Source organism: Furipterus horrens, unplaced genomic scaffold, assembly GCF_987537825.1.
Source record: "Furipterus horrens unplaced genomic scaffold, mFurHor1.1.pri manual_scaffold_7, whole genome shotgun sequence".
Lineage (NCBI taxonomy): Eukaryota > Metazoa > Chordata > Mammalia > Chiroptera > Furipteridae > Furipterus > Furipterus horrens.
The window spans coordinates 22,717,344-22,723,830 of NW_028327177.1; the positions used below are offsets into that span (position 1 = coordinate 22,717,344).

Here is a 6,487-nt window from a genome sequence, read left to right on the forward strand (position 1 = left end):
TGAATAAGTATTTATAAACAAAAGTACAATCTTACACAGGCAAGATAGTCTTTTTCATGCACCGCTATTGCTCATCCTTAGCAATAAGCTAAAAGAAAATAATAATTAAAAAAAGTCTCTTTGCCTTTGTTATAGAATAAATTTCAAAACTTTGCTTTTGTTGTTGTGCATGAATTCAGCAAAGGCAACGTTCAGTGTTTGATTAAATTCCCTCCCCTCATACTGCTCTTTTTCCAGCTAAGACAATAGCAAGTCTGCTTAGAGGTAAGAGAAGCCTTCCTATTATTTCAATTTCCCACAATAAGTATACGTACTCCAATAGTTTAAAACACAGGTGTTATGTAGTACTCAAAATGGCAAAAACACTCACTTCTGTAATTTTCCTTGTAGTCTCCTCAAAATGGTGACATGGTATGATCAGTCTTTGAAAGTATGTGTTCAAAGGCTCTGTTGCAAACATTAATTAGGACAGAATCTCAATGTGAAATTCTGCTTCACTCTAAACACTAGTACCAGCCAACCCACTACTGCCTTCTACCACAATGGTAATCGGTCTTGTAAAAGGGCACACATCCACCCAACAATAACAATGGGAAGGAAACCATTTCTCCTTGTGTAGCTGTCAGACAAAATCAATAACTATTTCCTATATAAAGTTAAAGAGAAACAAGAACTGACCACTTTCACCTCAAATTGCTCACTTTCTTCTTGTCTAGTCCATACAGAAATACATGCAACCATCTCCTCCCTAATGGTTTCTCCGGCCATCCGCATTTCACCAATTGCATTCGGAAGTACTTTCAAGAACGAGGCTATATAACTGCTCCTAATTTCATGAAAATGAATATCCAGCCTGTGTTTCTTTTTACACACAGGCTTTTAGAAACATGCTGAATGTATCTATAATCTGTGAATGAACTTGGTTTAGCAAACTGGTTTCAATTACAAGGCAGCTCAGCCTTTGCAAATGCAGCAGTCCCAGTGCCTAGAACAGAACTTACTTTTGAATTTGTAAATGTTTGTTGAATTTATAAACTATGATTTTCATTGATTTAAATCATTTTTGGGCTTTCATGTAGTCCACTGATAGGTGCACTCTTTGAATGCCAGTGTTGCTCAAGCTGAAGTTCTGTTTTCCTCAATTCTTTCACTATTCCTTTGGGAAAGACAAAGCCTTCCTATCAGCAACAATAGGCATTTGAACAAACAACTGAACAAAAACAATGCAAAGATGCAAGAGTAGAGAATCCAGGCTGCCTTTGTGGGAAACACGGGCTCTCCCACTGTCTTTTTCCAAGAGACACAGATCTGTTTGGTGCATTTTGTAAGCAGAATAGAGCTGTTAGTGTTTGCACACACAGAAGAAAAGGAGGGGTTATTGGGTCCCCAAGGGACTTAGCAGGAGTATAAAGTCTTCTCTGCTACATGAATTCCTGAGGGACTGAAGGATGGTAATGGCCAAGGATGGAGGGCATGATTATTAGAACAAGAAGGGAAGGAAGCAGCCCTAATGGTGATCCATGCAGAATGAATTCGAAGCCACCCAACCAAGGACATGGGGCTGGGGCAGGAGAGAGGGTAGAAACACTGGCCAAATCTCTCAAGTTTTCTAGGCCTCAGTGATGACAAAGCTTTTTACCTAGTAAGTGTTCTGAGTTCCTGCATACAATCAATATTAGAACAGTTCCCTGATCTTATTACATTTAAGGATATAAGCTATTGTTCCTCCTCTGTAGGTATCGTGCTACAGACTAGACAAGTTTGTTCCTCAATACACATCACGCTGTTGATTTCAAATTGAAACTAAATACATGAAAATTATATGGGATTCTTACCTTCCTGTGTAGATGTCTACAAACACTAAGGTTTCATTTTGGAACATTTCATGAGGCGTCTAATAAATATTCCACCAACATTCTCTGATGCTGTACAATCCCTTACTATATGAAGAAATTACCAGTTGTAATTTTAATTAATTATAATTTTAAAAATGAATGCTATGTATTTTAAAAGACAATTACCAAACAAGTTCAGTGAAAAATACAGTAGTTGAACAGTTTTGTTTTTATCAACTATGTTTACTCTCTTCACATGCATACTATATACTTGTCATTTTAGGCATTCCTAATATATTTCAGGAATTTTTAAGACTGAAAAGATATTCTACTAAAAGGAAAACATCTTTAATTTCCTTAAAACAAAGTGTTTTTGAACATGGGGCCATTTTGCAAAGAAAGTCTTTTAATATTAACTACTCGTGATTTTCAAGATAGACTTCCAAAAGGAATATTTGAAAACATCCCAACAGGAGTAGCTTTTAATTCTAATCATGTCTTGCTCTAAGCCAGGATTTCTCAACTTCAACACTATCGACATTTGTGGTCAGGCCATTCTTTGTTCTGAGTGACCATCCAGTGCCTTGGATAATGTTAGCAACATGCCTGTCCTCTGCCCATGGGATGCCAAGGCACCCTTCCCCCAAGTTGTAACAACCAAAAGCCATCTCCAGACATAGCCAGTGGCCTCTAGGCTATCAATAAGATACCCCAGGGTAAGGAAAAGTGATGTCTCTTCTTCCACTTTGACTAATATTTCTATCATTATTCTGCCTCATCAAGCCATTTCACTACCTTTTAAAAAATGCCTTTACCTTAGGGCAGCAAAGATTCTATTGGCTATTACCTGGAGCACACCTGGATTTAGGGAACAATCCTCTAGAAAATTAGTGCCAAATTAGGCTTCTGAGGACTAGCGGTACAATCCTTTGTATTTCCATTGCAGGAGGTGAAGAATGAAGAAAGAAGAGTTTTCTCATTTCACATGAAATTTAGCATCCTATAAATGAAGGTTGCATGTCCACAGGCTCATAAGAGCTTCCAGTGCCTAAATTCTGCCTTTGACAACCTAATCCATGTGCCCAACAATCCCTCCTCCTTGGCCAACAAACAAACAAACAAAAAAGGCAAACATGTAAGGTTATATTTTATTTGAACAGCACTCTGCGGAGAACAGAATTAATGGCTAAAACAATAATTTATTTTACCTTCAACACAATTACTGATGAAAATCAGTAGGAAATAAACATAGTAATAGAAGCAGAAAAGGCTAGTTCAAACTTTCCACCATACTGATGCTCAGTAGCATGTACATAGAGTTTTTCAAAAGGTATATTTCAATAGTTACTATGCAGAAACGAGGTCAGCCACTGTCACATGGAATAAGAAGAAGACAAGCCTTGGTCATTAGAAGTTTGCTGTCTTTTCTACTGTGTTCCTCCACAGGTCATTGATCACTCTGCAAGACAACCCATATACCATGGTCCTCATCACTTTTTAGAGTTCTCACTTCTCTTCATTTGTGTCACCCCCCCTACCCGGCCCTGCCCCTGTACTTTGGGGGTCCAGAACTATGTCTGATGATTGCACACACACAATCTCAGAGCCTCTTGGATACCAGCAGGCAGTAGGTACAGTTTTCACTTCCCTTCTTTGAGTCCTTCCACAGATGGCACAGGTTTCCAGAGTCACCTTCATCCTCATTTCCCTGTATCTGATCAAGTCTCACTTAAGATATGGCACCAAGGATGACGACAGAACACAGCGAGCCCAGTGGAGTCTGAGAAGCCAGCGACTTGGCGACAACACCTGCTCCTCCCCCACACCCTCCCGTTTCAAATCCGGTACCAGAAACTTCTTTCCTTCTTGAGGTTGATGGGTGAAATCTTTCACAGTCAGAGGCGTTTTTACATAAAGCTTTTTGCACCAGATGTTTGTTTATTCTACTAATCTTATTTTTTCTTTTTAAGTTACATTAATGCGTGGGGAACTCAAGGGAGAGCCACCCACCCATAAGTGCTACTTAGCTACTCTTCCGGGCTTCTCTTTCCCACTGGTCATTTGGAACAATCCCGCCTGCCTCCCCAACCCAAGGGGCAACCTCACCACATCAACTGCAGGGGCAGCAGAGTGAATTGTGGACCTCCAGAGCGACGCCCCAGGGAAGGGCCAGTAGATTCGGGCGGGAGCCCAGCCGCTCTGGCCACCGGGGCTCCTATCTCCGGCAGTGGATGGGGCAGCCGCCTCCGAGTACAGGATCAGAGGAACAGACCAATGTCAGGTTCGGGGGATGCGAGGAGTAGGAAGAGGTTAGAGATGAGCATCATTGGACCAGCAAAGAATGTGACCCTGGGGCAAGGAGGTAGAAGAGGTGTAGGAAAGGACGTTCCCCTTAATCCCTTCCGCGTGCTGCCGGTGGAGCCCAGAATCTCCTCATCATAGACGCACACTGCAGCAACACACGCGACCCCGGGCAGGCAATACGCACACACGTGCACACACATGCGCGCACACATGCCCCGCCGCGAGTTGCACGCTGCAGACTTCTGCCTGACTCCCCAGTCCAAAACAGCGAGACCATAGATTCCTGGGGCCTGTAATGGACACCACTCTCCTTGCCCACCCTGAAACACACATTCAGACTCTACATTGCACCCCGAGGGTGCCGGGAACCACTTAAGGAAAGCCCCGGCAGCTCCCCTGTAACTGACTAACCTCCCGGCAGACAGATTAGTCCAAATCTCCTACAAGCTCAAGTGCAGCGAGTCTCGGGAGACCAAGCCAGGTAGCAGATGGAGAAGAAACCTGGGGTATAAGTGAACCTCACAGAACCGCGACTAAATCACTATTGGGGGGGTGGGGCGCACGTAGCCTCCAGTCCTTTCCTGAGCCTTTCGGCCCCACCAGCAGCCCTGTTATTTCGTCGAATCTCTCCCCTCCTCCCTTTCACCCAAATCCCTCAGCGATTTTCCTGCTGGCTCTTCCAGGCCACTTTCTGCATCCATCCTTTCTCCAGCAGGTTCCCAACATGTGGCCGCGCGTACTCTCTCCGAAAACCTTCCATTCAAAGCTGTCTCTCTCCATCATACATCGTCCTGACCTGGCATTATTCCCTGAGTTATCAGGATCCACATGTTCTCCGGAGCCCACTGTTCCTTTCACCGGCGTCCTTTGCTCTAGTTCAAATCCGCTTTCCACGCGCCCCACTTTCCACCCATCTTCCCTCCCGCCGCTCAGGTCAAGGCACGTTCACCCTCTACTATGCCTCCCATACTGTGCTCTCACGCCGCTTCCACCCTACCCCCCGGAGACACCCCGCTTTCCCTCTGCGGTTGTTCTCAGCCGGGCGCCTGCATCCTCAGCCCAGCCTCTCCGTCCCGCACCAGCCCGATCCCGGTCTGCCAAGTCCCCCTCTGGCCGCGCGGCCCTTCCCTCTCCCCTCGACCCCCGCCAGAGCCAGTTCAGCCCTCCTGCTTTGCCGGTCGCCTCTACTCGGGCATCCCAATGGCCACCCGCTTCCAAATTAGCCAAGAGGCTCGCCGAGGCGCCAGGCACAGGCGACAGCGGCCAGCCAGAGATCCCGGGCGCCAGCTTCGCCTCCCGCCGGCCAGTCCAGGCTCCCCGGGGCGCAATGCCCTGGCCCCACCGCCCAACCACCTCTCAAACTTACTTGCGGGTCGCCAGGAGGGGGCTGCGGTGAGCCGCGGCGGGCCCCGCCACGGCGAGTGCGCCCCTCTCGGCGGGGCTGGGCGGCGCGGCACTGGCGCTGCGCTCCTGCGGCCGCGCGGTGAATGGGCTCAGCCTGACGCAGCCCGGCTCTGACTCCGCCGCCGCCGCCCGGGCCGCCGAGCGGTCTCAGACATGCTCAGTTCCCCGGCCGGCCCGCGTGGACCATACCAAGAGCCAGCAGCGGCGGGGGAGGCGGAGAGGAGCCGCCGAGCGGTTGCAGCCAGCCGGAGGCTACCACGCAGGAGGCAGGGGAAGAAGGGGGGCGCTGTGCCGCTAAAAATAGCTCCTGCGGAAGCCAAGGCTGCTACTGAAAGCTACACCCCGCCACTCCCGCGCTGGGGGGTCGAGGTCCAGAGTGCTCGTCCCGCTAAGTCCCCGACCGCACAACGCACCCCACCTGGGGGAAACGGAGCCTCCTTAAGAAGCACCCTCGGATTTCGCCGGAGCTAAGCCCGAGGCTGCCCTGATTTGATTTCGGGCTCTCTCCTTCGGTTCTCTCCAAAGGAACAGAGGAAAGTTGGATTAAAGGGATGTAAAAGCTCCGCCACAGGAAATTGACTCAGACTTCTAGAGAACAAAAGTTTTTGGATGACTGGGTTAGCAAGAACGAAAAGGGAGGAAAGGGCGACGCTCAACAACCCCTCCCCCCAGCGGAGGTGGGCAAAGGGCTGTGTGAGGCGGGCTGAAGGGGACTCTGGAAAGAGCGTCTATAATGCAGAACTCTTTCCTGGGCGTTTATGACTGCTCATTCCGCAGAATTTTGCATAGTTCGTGGACACCCACCCTGACCTTGGTGATCTTGCTCTTGTTATCTGAACGGTTCGACTTCCACCCTTCCTCTACCAACCAGGTTTAAATTTCAAAAAGAAAAGAGCGCAAAAGGAAGATGGGTGGATTGTGACACCTGAACTGGAACCTGTCCC

The 6,487-nt window shown here is 47.8% G+C and overlaps 1 protein-coding gene across 1 annotated transcript in view; it reads right to left on the reverse strand.

Annotated features, from left to right (window-relative positions):
- OXR1 (oxidation resistance 1) overlaps positions 1–5,573 on the reverse strand; it is a 363,374-nt gene extending 357,801 nt beyond the window's left edge. Inside the window, exon 1 of the mRNA XM_090283450.1 lies at positions 5,506–5,573. The gene's annotated coding sequence lies outside the window, so the exon portion shown is untranslated. The remainder of the gene's footprint in view (positions 1–5,505) is intronic.
- Between the last annotated feature and the right edge of the window lie 914 nt (positions 5,574–6,487).